Source organism: Stenella coeruleoalba, assembly GCF_951394435.1.
Source record: "Stenella coeruleoalba genome assembly, chromosome: 9".
Taxonomy (NCBI): Eukaryota; Metazoa; Chordata; class Mammalia; order Artiodactyla; family Delphinidae; genus Stenella; species Stenella coeruleoalba.
This window is the reverse complement of record NC_137155.1, coordinates 100,958,414-100,971,146: the sequence shown is the minus strand read 5'-3', so window position 1 is coordinate 100,971,146 and position 12,733 is coordinate 100,958,414. Positions and strand designations below refer to the sequence as shown.

At 47.0% G+C, this 12,733-nt stretch overlaps 1 long non-coding RNA gene across 1 annotated transcript in view; it reads left to right on the top strand.

Moving 5' to 3' along the window:
• The window catches only part of LOC307192059, a 192,987-nt gene extending 180,475 nt beyond the window's left edge, over positions 1-12,512 (top strand). Inside the window, exon 3 of the long non-coding RNA XR_013829950.1 lies at positions 12,090-12,512. This is a non-coding gene — a long non-coding RNA (uncharacterized lncRNA). The remainder of the gene's footprint in view (positions 1-12,089) is intronic.
• The last annotated feature ends 221 nt before the right edge of the window (positions 12,513-12,733 follow it).

Here is a 12,733-nt window from a genome sequence, read left to right as displayed (position 1 = left end):
ATTCTGCCCGGCTCTGAAGAGGCTTCAGCTCCCACGGGGCAACCGGCAAGTTCCCAAAACGCTGCATTATTCAGTTCCGTGCCCCTTCGTTGAACGGAAGTTGTGTCCTGCGCAGGACACCTTCTGAAGTCGCAGTGCCTCAGGGGCTGGGACCAAGGGCATGGGAGGCCTCAAGGTCGGCACTGATTTGCCCCCATGGGCAGGGCGGCAGACGTGTGGATGGCAGCATCCCCGGCAGTGCACAGCCGGGGAGACCGGAGCCACTGCCCCAGACACTGCAGCTGGGGGACGCCCCTGGAGCAGTGAGGTCTGCGGACTTTCTGAGATGCCAGGTTTCTGGGCGCCTGCAAGGCCGGCCCTGGTGCGGCTCCATCCCCTGTCCCCCAGGAGGGGTGGCTCCGTCACATTGGCTGCGTGTTCCATCAGAAGGCACCAAAGGGGACCATCTACAAAAGCAGAGTCCCCCAGAAAACACAGCCCCCGAGAACCGACCCTGTGCCCTTCCCTGCAACTCCATCCTCTTAGGATCTGAGGACCAGTGAGCTGAGGGGGCCTTTATGTCTCTAGCTCCCTTACACATTCCCTCATTTGGTTGTCACCTGCGTGCTTTCTCTTCTGATGTCTTCATGCGACTATTGCTGGTGGGCTGCGAACACACCTGAAACCAGGGCTGACCTGTCCGCTCCCTCGTTGCAGGCTTGGGCTCCGTGACAACACTGTCCCCCAGCAGATGCCCCAGAAATTCAGCTGACAGGCCAACTACAGCTCGCCCCGCCCACCTCCCCCTTGGAGAGGCCCCTTAGCTGCTCCCCAGGAAAACAGTCACTCTCCAAGCAGCTCTGTTTCTGCAGTGCCTGTGTAAACAGTCTCCCTCACAGGCAGAATTCTCCTTATCAGTCTGCCCTGTCGGCAGCTGGAACGGCAACGTAAACAACAGCACTAATGGTGCTCCACTAGCCTCTGTCCCTGGGTCTCCCTGCACCCAGCGAGGGGGCACGAGGAACAGGATTAAGTGAAAGAAGGATGCTCCGCTAGAGGCACAGACTCTCCTGATGTCTCGCACTGAGACCCTGAGGCTGGCCGGGTGTCCCCTCCTGTCCCTCACTCTCCTGCCCTCGCTGTCCGTAACGAGAGGTCACTGCCGCCTGGCGGCTGAGTCCTTCCAAGTCCGTCCTGGGATGGGGACAAAGCCAGGAGGGCAAAGTCAAGGGGAGCGGGGGGTCTGACTGCGGGGTATGGAGTCACCATCACAGGTGGGTGGCAAAGGTAGTGGGATGGCCTGAACTCTGTCCCTCAAAAGGCATACGTTGAAACCACCCCCACCTCCCCGGAACCTCAGGATGTGACTGTGGCATAGGGCCTTTAAGGAGGTAACTGAGGTGAAACGAGGCCCTGTGGGTGGGCCCTGATCCACTATGACTGGTGTCCTTGTGAGAAGAGGAGATGAGAACACAGACAGCACAGGGGGACGACCTGGTGAGGACTCAGTGAGAAGGCGGCCACCTGCGAGCCAAGGAGAGAGGCCTCAGAAGAAACTCAACCTGCTGACACCTTGATCTGGGGCTTCCAGCCTCCAGAGCTGTGAGCAGCCCCCACTGGTGGCAGGAGACTGCCCACACCTAGTGCACCCAGGACAGCTTGCTTGGGAAGCAAATAAAACTCTACCTGAAACTCTCTAAGCTGATGTAACAAAAGGGATTTCCAGGAGGGCCATTTCTGAAGACTTTCAGAAATGCTCCTTACGTTTTGTTGTTTTCGTTGTTGTTTTATTTTATTTTATTGACGTATAATTGGTTTACAATGTTGTGTTAGTTTCAGGTGTACAGCAAAGTGATTCAGATATATATATATATATATTCTTTTTCATATTCTTTTCCATTATGGTTTATTACATGATATTGAGTATAGTTCCCTGCACTATATGGTAGGACCTTGCTGTTTATCCATTCTATATATAATAGTTTGCATCTGCTAATCTCAAACTCCCAATCCATCCCTCTCCCACCCCCTTCCCCCTTGGCAACCACAAGTCTGTTGTCTATGCTGTGAGTCTGTTTCTGTTTCATGGGTAAGTTCATTTATGTCATATTTTAGATTCCACATATAAGTGATATCACATGGTATTTGTCTTTCTCTGTCTGACTGACTTCACTTTGTATGATCATCTCTAGGTCCATCCATGTTGCTGCAAATGGCATTATATCATTCTTTTTTATGGCTGAGTAGTATTCCATTGTGTATGTGTGTGTGTGTGTGTGTGTGTGTGTGTGTGTGTGTGTGTGTGTGTGTGTATGCCACATCATCTTTATCCAGTCATCTGCTGATGGACATTTAGGTTGCTTCCATGTCTTGGCTATTGTAAATAGCGCTGCTATGAACATAGGGGTGCATGTATCTTTTTGAATTATAGTTTTGCCTGGATATATGCCCAGGAGTGGGCTTGCTGGATCATATGGTAACTCTGTTTTTTGTTTTTTTGAGAAGCCTCCGTACTGTTCTCTGTAGTGGCTGTACCAATTCACATCCCCACCAGCAGTGCATGAGGGTTCCCTTTCCTGCACGCCCTCCCCAGCATTTGTTGTTTGTAGACTTTCTAATGATGGCCACTCTGACCAATGTGAGGTGGTACCTCATTGTTGTTTTGATTTGCAAGAGATGCTCCTTACATTTACGGTGACTAAATGACCCTGTTTTCCCAAGGCAGGTGCGTCTTACTTCTGGAGCCCTGGAATAATGATTAATAGTGTTTCCTTTCACTCTTTCATCTGGTTTGGCTGAGAAATTATTTGGCAAATTTATCCTACATGCTTGCGCTCATGCACACCTGAGTGTCATGTTACTAATAATAAAAATGAATAAATCATCCCACTCACTTTTTGGGTACCAGCACTCAGTTTCTTTTCAGTGGGTTAAGAAATGCAGCATATGACATTAATCACGATATTTAAAAATTCTCTTTTTTTTCCACTGGGCCATTAGTTCTGTTATTGCAACTGAGTTTCAAGTAAATCCTCTACGATCAAGAAGACAAAGCCCTCTTTCCTAGAAGATTCTTCAAAGAACCTTTGAAAAGAATCAAAGGACAAGAATAGTTTCCTTCAAAGTTTCTGGGGTCTTGTCTTAGGTCAAGCAGTATCAGGTCAGAGCTGGAATTTTTGTCTTCACCACACTTCTGGGAGCGTTCAACATGAATTTTTCTTTCTTTGGGGGTATGGGTGGGAGGCAGTGTTTTTCCTTTCTTTTAATTCCTGCTTTTTTAATTAATTAATTTATTATTTTTGGCTGAGTTGGGTCTTTGTAGCTGTGCGTGGGCTTTCTCCAGTTGTGGCGAGCGGGGGCTACTCTTCGTTGTGGTGTGTGGGCTTCTCACTGCAGTGGCTTCTCTTGTTGTGAAACACGGGCTGTAGGCACGCAGACTTCAGTAGTTGTGGCAGGTGGGCTCAGTAGTTGTGGCTTGCGGGCTCTAGAGCACAGGCTCAGTAGTTGTGGCACACGAGCTTAGTTGCTCCACAGCCTGTGGGATCCTCCCAGACCAGGGCTCAAACCCGTGTCCTCTGCATTGGCAGGCAGATTCTTAACCACTCTGCCACCAGGGAAGTCCAGTGTTTTTTCTTTTTGGTTGTTGGTTGGTTTTTGGTTAAATATTTGAAGATAAATGACAGAGAACCAAAGATAGCAGATCTCACTCTGATAGACTCGGGTGTGGGAAGGATACTTCTCTTCTGTCCCTTCTAGAAAAGAAAGGAAAGGGCAAATTCAAGCTTCTTCTAAGCATGAGCCCAGTCATAGAATCTGTCCAGTTTTTTCTTTGCTCCTTTGCTTGCCCCTGGTTTTTCTTCTTGAAGACGTGTAGGCCACGGGCCTGTGTCTTAGGCCATTTGGGCAGCTATAAAAATAGACCATAGACTGCATGGCGTATAAACAGCAGACATTTATTTCTCACAGTTCTGGAGGCTGGAAGTCCAGGACCAAGGCACCAACAGATTGAGAGTCTGGTGAGAGCTCTCTTCCTGGTTCATGGACCTTCTCTCCGTGTCGTCACATGGCAGGGGGCAAAAGGCTTTCTTGGGCTTCCTGGATAAGGGCACTGACTCCATGTATAAGGCTTTGCCCTCACAACCTAATCATTTCCCAAAGGCCCCACCTCTAAATAACCCTCACATTGGCTATTAGGTTTTCAACATATGAGTGTTGGAGTAACATGAACATTCAGTCTATAGCAGCCTGTGAGCAGATTCCTGGTGAGAAGTTGAAAACCATTAAAAGCTGCTGTCCTGCCTTTTTTTTTCTCTGCTGTTTCAAATCGCAGAGGGAGGAATAAGGTCAGGTTTACATCAACTCTGAGTGGAAGAAGCAGCCTTGAGTAAAGGACTACAGACTGGAAGGCAGGCCCAGGACGGGATGCTCCTCTACTATATAAGGCAGTGAAGCCTGCAGAGAACAAGAGATGTGTCGCCTTGGTGATGAATGGCCCAAGAACACGCAGACTTGTAGCCAACTAGTGTGAGAGATGGGCTTGGACGAGAGTGGTTCAGAATTACTGGAAGGAAAGCAGTTTTCAGAATGAGGAACATCATGTTCTAGTGAAGTATTTGGTGCCTGTGAACTGAGCTAGAAATTGAACAACAAGGCTGTCCAGAAATGGGTAGGAAATCTTCAAGAGCAACAAGTATGGGGCGGGGGGTGGGGGAGGAAGGTTGGAGATAATGTGATCATGTCAACAGAAGGGGGTGAGTCCAAGTCATAGCAACAAGATATATTCTGTGCAATTTTTAATAGTTTTATTGGAGTGTAGTTTAACCCTGCTTTAACTACTGCAAGTGTACAACCCAATAATTTTTAGTAAATTTGCAGAGATGAACCATCGCTCCCACAGTTCCACTGGAGAACATTTCCATTGTCCCTCAAAACTTCCCATGGAGTCAATCAATGCTCCCTTCCCAATAACCACCATTCGGCACTCAGGCTCTATAAACTTACATTTAATAAGGAGTATTCACTTGCTTATTAATATTAATATTCATCGCCTGGCTTCTTTCAATTAGCATAACATTTTGAGGTCCACGCATGTTGTAGCGTGTACCGGTCGTTCATTCCTTTTTATTGCTTCATCGTATTTCGTTGTATGACTCTACCAAATTCTGAATTGACCAGTTGACAGACATTTGGGTGGTTTCCATCTTGGGGCTGCGATGAATAAAGCCGCCATAAACACTCATACATGTAAGTCTTTGTGAAGACATGCGCTCTCATTTCTTTCAAGGAAATTCCTAGGAGTCTCATGGGAATTTTAGTGGGGACGAAGTGGTTTTGATTTCATTTCGCTAAAGATGAATGGTGTTCAGCATCCTTTCCGTGTGCTTCTTAGCCATTCACGTGTCTTCTCTGGAGAAAGGTCTGCTCAAGTCTTTTGCCCATTTTTGAGTTGGGCTCTTTGTGGTTATGACTGAATTGTAAGTGCTCTTTATGTATTCTGCAGACCGGTCCTTCATTAGAGTTTGATCTGCAAATATTTTCTCACGGTCTGTGACTTAACTTTTGTAACGACGTGCTTTGAAGTGCAAAAGTTATCAAATGGAAGAACTTAAAATTTAAAACTTAAATATAGAAAGAGCTGTGAGCCGTTACTAATCTCTGGTGTCTCACTGCCTTGCGTTCCGTTTCTTAGCTTTCTTTTTCTTTTTTTTTTAACCAAAGTAAGCAATTCCCTCTATTAAATTCCTTCTGGTTAAGAACTACGAGTGGTTTCTGTTTCCCTGGTTGGACCCTGACTGATACACCTATAAGTCCTGAAGTTTTATTTGCTCCTGATAATGGCTCTTTCTTCATGAGGTCCTTCTGTCAAGAATGATCTCTCCAATTCCTTAGCCCCACCCCTGACACACACCCTTGACCAAGCAAACTTTTATACATTATTGAGATCCCAGAGCCAAGGTCACTTCCCTCAGGTGTATTCCCTCACCCCCAGTCTAGGTCACATTTCCTTCTCTTCTAGAAACGTCAACTCCAGGAGAGAAGGACTCTTTCCTCTTTTCATTATTTTCCCCACCACTCGGCCCAGTTCAATAAATCGGTTTGAATGTGGCAGAAGTTCATGGGTCTTTGAACCTGACATTTCATATTTTAAGAGGATCAGGGTGAGGGTGAGAGCTGTTTGAAAGGAAGAGAGCTGAATAGATTGACTTAATGAAGTAAATGGAATGCTCTCCGGGGGCCAGGAGCTGTTCTCATGTGGATTGATGAACAGACCCTGGAAAGCCCAGACGACAGACGTTTTGAAGGACCTGGGACTCTAGGCATCAGGGGAAGAGAGAAGCTACTTGGAAGCCTGAATGGGACCCCTAGTTACGTTGATAAGAACAGAATGAGACATGAGTGACGGTGCCCCTGTGGCAGGAATCTCGGGACTGGAACCAGGATGTCTGATATGAACTTTTAAGTTTTTCCACTTTCTGTTTGGAACATGCCTCTGTTACGGACTGAATGTATGCGTTGCCACCAAATTCCTGTGCTGAAGCTCCACCCCTAGAGTGGCTATATTTGGGAAGTAATTAAGGTTAAATGAGGTCATGGCGATGGGGCTCTGATCAGATAAGATCAGTGTCCTTATAAGAAGAAACAGCAGAGCTCTCTCTCCCTCCCCCTCCCCTGCCCCCTACCCCATATGCACACCCTGAGAAAAGGCTGTGTGAGGATAGCAGGAATGGGGCCGTCTACAAGCCAAAATGACTGGTCTCACCAGCAATTAAACCAGCCAGAACCTTGATCGTGGACTTCTAGCCTCCAGAACTGTGAGAAAATAAATGTTGCCTAAGCCACCCCATTCATGGTATTTTAGGGCAGCCCTTGATTCAATCGATGGGTTGATTCAATGAGGGAGAGAGTTTGTCTCTTTGCTTGAGTGACAAAGTGAGGAGAAAAAAGAGCATCGTGAAGAATAATGATGACAGTGGCTTAGCTCACAGAGCGCTTAGTAAGCCCGGGTCCCGGGCTAAGGGCTTTACGTGTATCAACCTGGTTAAGTCTCGCGACAACCCCAAGAGATGGGGGAGCCAAGGCACAGACTAGTTGTCACACAGTTAATCCACAGTGGAGCTAGCGATGCCAAACCCCGGCTCTGTACCCTGACACCGAATAAAATCTCAGAGACAGAGTTTGGGGTGAAGTAGAAAAGAACAGCTTTAGTGCTTTGCCAGGCAAAGGGGGTCACAGCGGACTAATGCCCTCCAAACTGCGTGTCCCGCCCTGGAGGGGCTCGTGAGCAGTTTTATAGGAATGGTTCAAAGAGGGCGGTCAGCTTGCGGACATTCTTCTGATTGGTTGGTGGTGAGGTCATCGGGAGTCAGCATCATCAACCTTCTGGTTCCAGCCGGTCTGGGGTCTGTGTGCTTGTGGGCAGCAGAGAGTTAACTTCTCCCGCCTGGTGGTGGCTTCAGAATCTGCAAAACAGCTCAAAGATATTGTTATGTATCAATATATCCCTTGAGGGGAACCAGGACGCTGCCCCAAGGCTGCACTATTGTTTCTTAGCTGCTGCTCCCTTGTCTCCGCATCCCCTCCCTTCCCTGGTTAGCAGCTGAACCTGCCTGTTGGAACTCAGGGAAGGTCATGGAGGCTGAGTGGAGACCATTTCCCATAATCAAGAAATGGGGGGACACAGAAAGGCTTTTGTGCCGAGGAGCCCCACAGGGTCCTGCTCCGTTTCACTAGGGGTCCACACGCAGGCATGCCCTGCATCGCAATGACTCTCAGAAATGTGGACCAGAAGGGGGCAGGTCAGAGGACAGAGGAGAAACGAGGAGCAGGAAAGCTCCTCGAAAGCAAGGTCACCTTGGGAACTTGAGGTGACCAGTGGCCCGGCCCATTCTAATTCTGGTGCTACTGTTTGCTGAGACGGGTTTGGGATGAGTAGACAAGAAAGTGTCAGCTTCTTCAGGGGGGACTGAAAGGTGGCTCTGTCCGTCCCTTCTGCTCATCCTGCAACCATCCATCTCCAGCAGCAGCTGTGGAGGTAAATGAAAACCCACCAATGAGAACAAGCAAAGGGCTCTTCATTCAGAGGTTGCTTTAGCGCAGGAGCCGACTGCCATCCCTTGGGCTCGGCAGAGACTCAAAGGCAGGCAGGGAAGCAGGACAGCTTCATGGTGGTAGGAGGAGCTCTGATGGAGGCTGTGGTAGGAGCTCTGATGGTAGGAGGGTGCTCGGATGGAGGCTGTGGGCGCCAGGGAGCTGGAAGCGGGGCTCCTGTGTCATCAGTTAGGGGTGCATATTGGGATTTCTTTGTCTTCCTGCAAGTCTGACCTGTGGATGGTAGGCTGGTTCCTGGGCAGCCACTGTAGGTAACGGGTTTGTCTCCTGGGCTGGCTGCTGAAGATTTGGTCAGTGTTCTAATTTTTTTTTTTTCTGGCCATGCCGCTTGGCATGCAGGATCTTAGTTCCCTGACCAGGGGACGAACCCATGCCCCCTGCAGTGGACCTGCAGAGTCCTAACCGCTGGACCGCCAGGGAAGTCCCCCAGTGTGCTGATTTTATATACGGTCTTGCTGTTGTCCATTTGTATATTCAATCTCTCGAAGCTAAAGGAAAAGATTTATCACTGGAGACATTGATTTCCTCCAGCATCTTTTGCCTCAGGTGGGGAAGCACTCTTTAAATCAGTAGTTTTCAGCCAAGACTGCACATGAGGACCACCTGGGAGATGAAGGGAAACACCAATTCCCAGGGCTTACCCCAGGCTGCCTAAGTCAAAATCTCTGAGTGTGGCTCAGGCCTCAGTAGGTTCTAAAACCTGTTCAGAGGATTCAGTTACCGCCAAGAACAAGAACCACTGCTCTGAAGGTGAAACATGGCGGGAAAGACCCCCTCAAATGTTAATGTGCAAACAGACCACTTGGGGATTTTGTTTGAAGTGTGGACTCCGATGAAAGAGGTGAACTTTGTTCTCGCCCATCTAACAAACTCCTAGGTAGGCTGAGGCTGTAGGTCCTCTGGCCACACTTTACATACAAAGAACCAGCATTGAGCTCAGAAAAGGAATAATTAAAGGGCAGTTATGGATGGATCGTTCCACTCACTGGGAAAGTCTACCTGGAGCTGCTGTAACCAGTGAGACCTAGAAAAATCAGCAGTGAGGCATCTGGAGCTTTGAGTTTTGTCTCTTGGGAAATAAAAAAAACAAAACAAAAAAGAACCCATGTGTGTGTTCTTGGGTATGCAGCATAAACTCTCCAAGCCTCAGCTTCCTAATATACTATGTAAGTGGTTTGTACTAGATAATCGTCTTTTTTCGATGGAAGTAGAGTTGATTTACAATGTTGTGTTAGTTTCGGGTGTACAGCAAAGTGATTCAGTTATATATACATATATATCTTTTTTTTTTCAGATTCTTTTCCCTTATAGGTTATTACAAAGTATTGAGTATCGTCCCCTAGATAATCTTTATAGAATAAAAATCGTGGTAATTACTATTTTAATGCTTGCTGTGTGCATAAAATATGCTAGCATTTTACTATGAGACGCATATAAGATAATAAACGTAACCTTGTTAGGATTGCCAGATTAAATACAGGACACCCAGTTAAATACCGGATTAGCAACAAATAAATGATTAGTTTAATTATGCCCTGTGCGACATTTGGAGTATTCTTAGCTTATCTGAAGTACAAACTTAACAGGGCATCCTGTATTTTTATCTATTAAATCTAGCAACCTGAAAAGGTCTTAGACCCATTTCACAGATGAGGAGACCAGGTAGTAAGTGGAGGAGTTGGTACTTGAAGACACAGAGTCCCCGTCTTAAGCCCGGACTCTTAGCTGCTGGCTCACCCCGCTGGGATGATATTACTAGTTGAGGCTTAGTCGCACCACCACGGGACAGGAGACATTACGAAGCAGATGAAAACAGGAACATCATTACCTGCTTGAAGGCATTGGCACGGAGGTTTACTTTGTTCATGACTTTGTTCATCAGCCTCTCCTTGTTTGTAACAGGTCAACCTCACTGCCCGGCTTTCTCACAGCAAGGGTCAGGACGGGACCCGATGGAGGAAACTTCTTCTGTCTAAGTCGGGGTCTGGGTATCGCTCCACCTCTCTTTAATCCCCCATCTGCCATTTCAGAAATGGGGCCCTTCTTCTCCTGGATTTGTTGCATGCTGAGTACAATAAGAGCCTCTTAGTTGGGGGAACTTTTTCTTAAGATCTTGGAATGCACAGTTTTCCCTTGAACTGACTTCCTTTAGGAGATGCGTGTCTTCTGTTGTATAAAGGCAACACCAGGATTCTGACTTGTCTTTGTGATCCTGTATCCAACATCCTTTCCTACTCACATTCACTGTCCCATCCCTCACCCGAAAATGAACCCAAACTGCACCCTCACTTGCCAAAACCATTGCCCGTAGGACCTCTGCCTCCTCTCTGCCACACCTTGCTTCGCCCTGGGTTCCAGCAGAGACCTCGCCCCGATGCTCGGGTCTCCCATTCCTTCCTGCTAAAATTAAGAGGGCTGGGACTCATGGTCTGGGTGCAGGAAGGTTCCAACCCTTTTCAGAAAAGTGTCTCTCTTCTGTGACCTTGCTCTGGTTGTTCCCCCACAATAAACCCTGGGCTAGAATGCTCTCTCCACTCCTTCATTTGTTAGAGGAGGCTCTGAGGGAATGTGGATGGCTTTAGGGGTAGTCTTTCTGGTCGTCTCAACAAGCCATTCTCCAGCCGTCCCCAAGTCTGGAAGAATATCATCTACCAGCCTTGGAGTAAGAGCCCAGGGTCTCGACAACATGGCGGCCTGATCTGACCTCGCTTCCACCTTCAACTAATGTGCTCTTGCCTTAGCCGTTGTGTGGGGGGCTTCGCACATTTATGGATGTGCTTTGTAAAGTCTGACACACCCTTAAATCTAAGTTCTGTTCACTGGATCTCCATCTTACTTAGCCAAGGCAGCCATTCCAGGCCCCTGCAGTACATCTCAGGGTCACTGAAAGCCAGGTTTGGTTAGAACTTAGTAGCCAGGTCGGGACCTGGGAAACCACCCTGCCACCTGCCAACAGGTGGATAAGAGACCCGCCTCTCACCTCGCCCACGTCCCAACAGCACCGAGTAATTTTACCTATTAAGGTATCACTTAATAATGAAAGAAAAACTCCCCGAGAGAAAATCTTCTGCTTCCAGAATTATTCGGCAAAGACAGGGACCCACCTTTCTAGGCAGTATACAAACTATCACTTGTGAAGTTAACTGGGACGGCATCTGTGGACAGTGGATTTTAGAAATGTCCTATAGCATTGTCAAAAAGAAATCCCCAGCCCTTCAAATTCATTATTCACCTATTTGTAATGGAAAGCACCTGCTTTCCTTTACATACTAAGTGAGCAGGAAGGAGAGGTTTACCACAGTGGATTAAGGTTAATGGTGGGAAAAAGGCAAAGCCTGCGTCCAGATTTGTCACTGAGGGAGGAAGGGAGACCAGAACAGCCACGAGCCCAGTAGTGATGGCATTCCAGGTAAATCACAGGGAAGGGGACCCTGGGGGAAGGCAAAAATTATGAGGAAATCCAGGCAGAGGATGGGTGTCCCAGCTGGGGAGTGGAGAAGGGTTTACATAAATTCCAACAGGCAAATCAATGGTCCATGTCAGGAATCTAGGACTGGACTTGGGGCTCAGAGACGATGTGGAGCCCCAGTCTTAGAGTCCTAAAGACATCCCTGACCACGTGAAACCAGAAGGTGCAAACCTACTAAAATGAAATTAACACCTACTTGACACCCAATAGCTATTTTTAAAAGACTGAGCCCCCAAATAATGATTTCACCGGACACAGAAAGTGTGTTTTCCTATCATTCTGCGAAGGCGTTTTCCTTTTCATCAGAGGACTGTTCTTCAAAGTGAATCACGTTCATTTTCTCTTCCAAGTTCAAGTGTGTAAGAACGCACGCAAGTCATGGCTGTTGATACTTGGACTTCATTAGCAGCAGAAATACTTTTCAAATAGTTGAAGGACAACAGTTTTTTTAATTATTGTCACCAGGTACTTCTAAAAGGAAATCAGCCGCATGAATTGTAATCGTAGCTCCACTTTTCTCCTCCTATTCTAGACTCAAAGAAGAACTTTGGGGAGTTCATCCTGTCAAAGTTGAAATGGCTGATGCTACTCTGAACGCCCGTTCCAAATTCAATTTAAAGGTAAACGTTAAACATAAAATTATTTGGTTTTGAGCTGGTAATATAAATTTTGGTAGAGCAGAGTCACATTGTAAAGGCAATTTTGCTAAATTAAGGAAACTGTGACAGCTTCTATCTGGACTGGAAAAATATTGCAACTTATTTGGGTGTATGGCCAGTACGGGGGGCAGGGTGTAGGGGAGAGAGGAGAGTGGGGAAAGAATAACTGAACTACAGTATTTTTTGGGAAAAATCTGACTTTGGATACAGTAAAAATACTTTAGCACGGCAGCGCGCGCTCTCTCTTTTTGAAGCTGCCGTCAGATGGCAGAAATGTGTGAGCCTTTGAAGTACTTCAATATAAACAACCTAAGCAATGGTATTAAACTCGTTTTTTTAGGACTAAATGAATCCTCTAAATTTTGACTTCATGTTTTTCAAGCTCAGGTGGAATCCTTTTTATTCAAATAATGTCAATACCTGATACGACAAGAGTAACTTTAGATTTAACACTGTTCAGTGAACTGTAATTATTCAGGAAGGAGGCACTGAAACGCACCCCTTCAAAAGCAAGGAG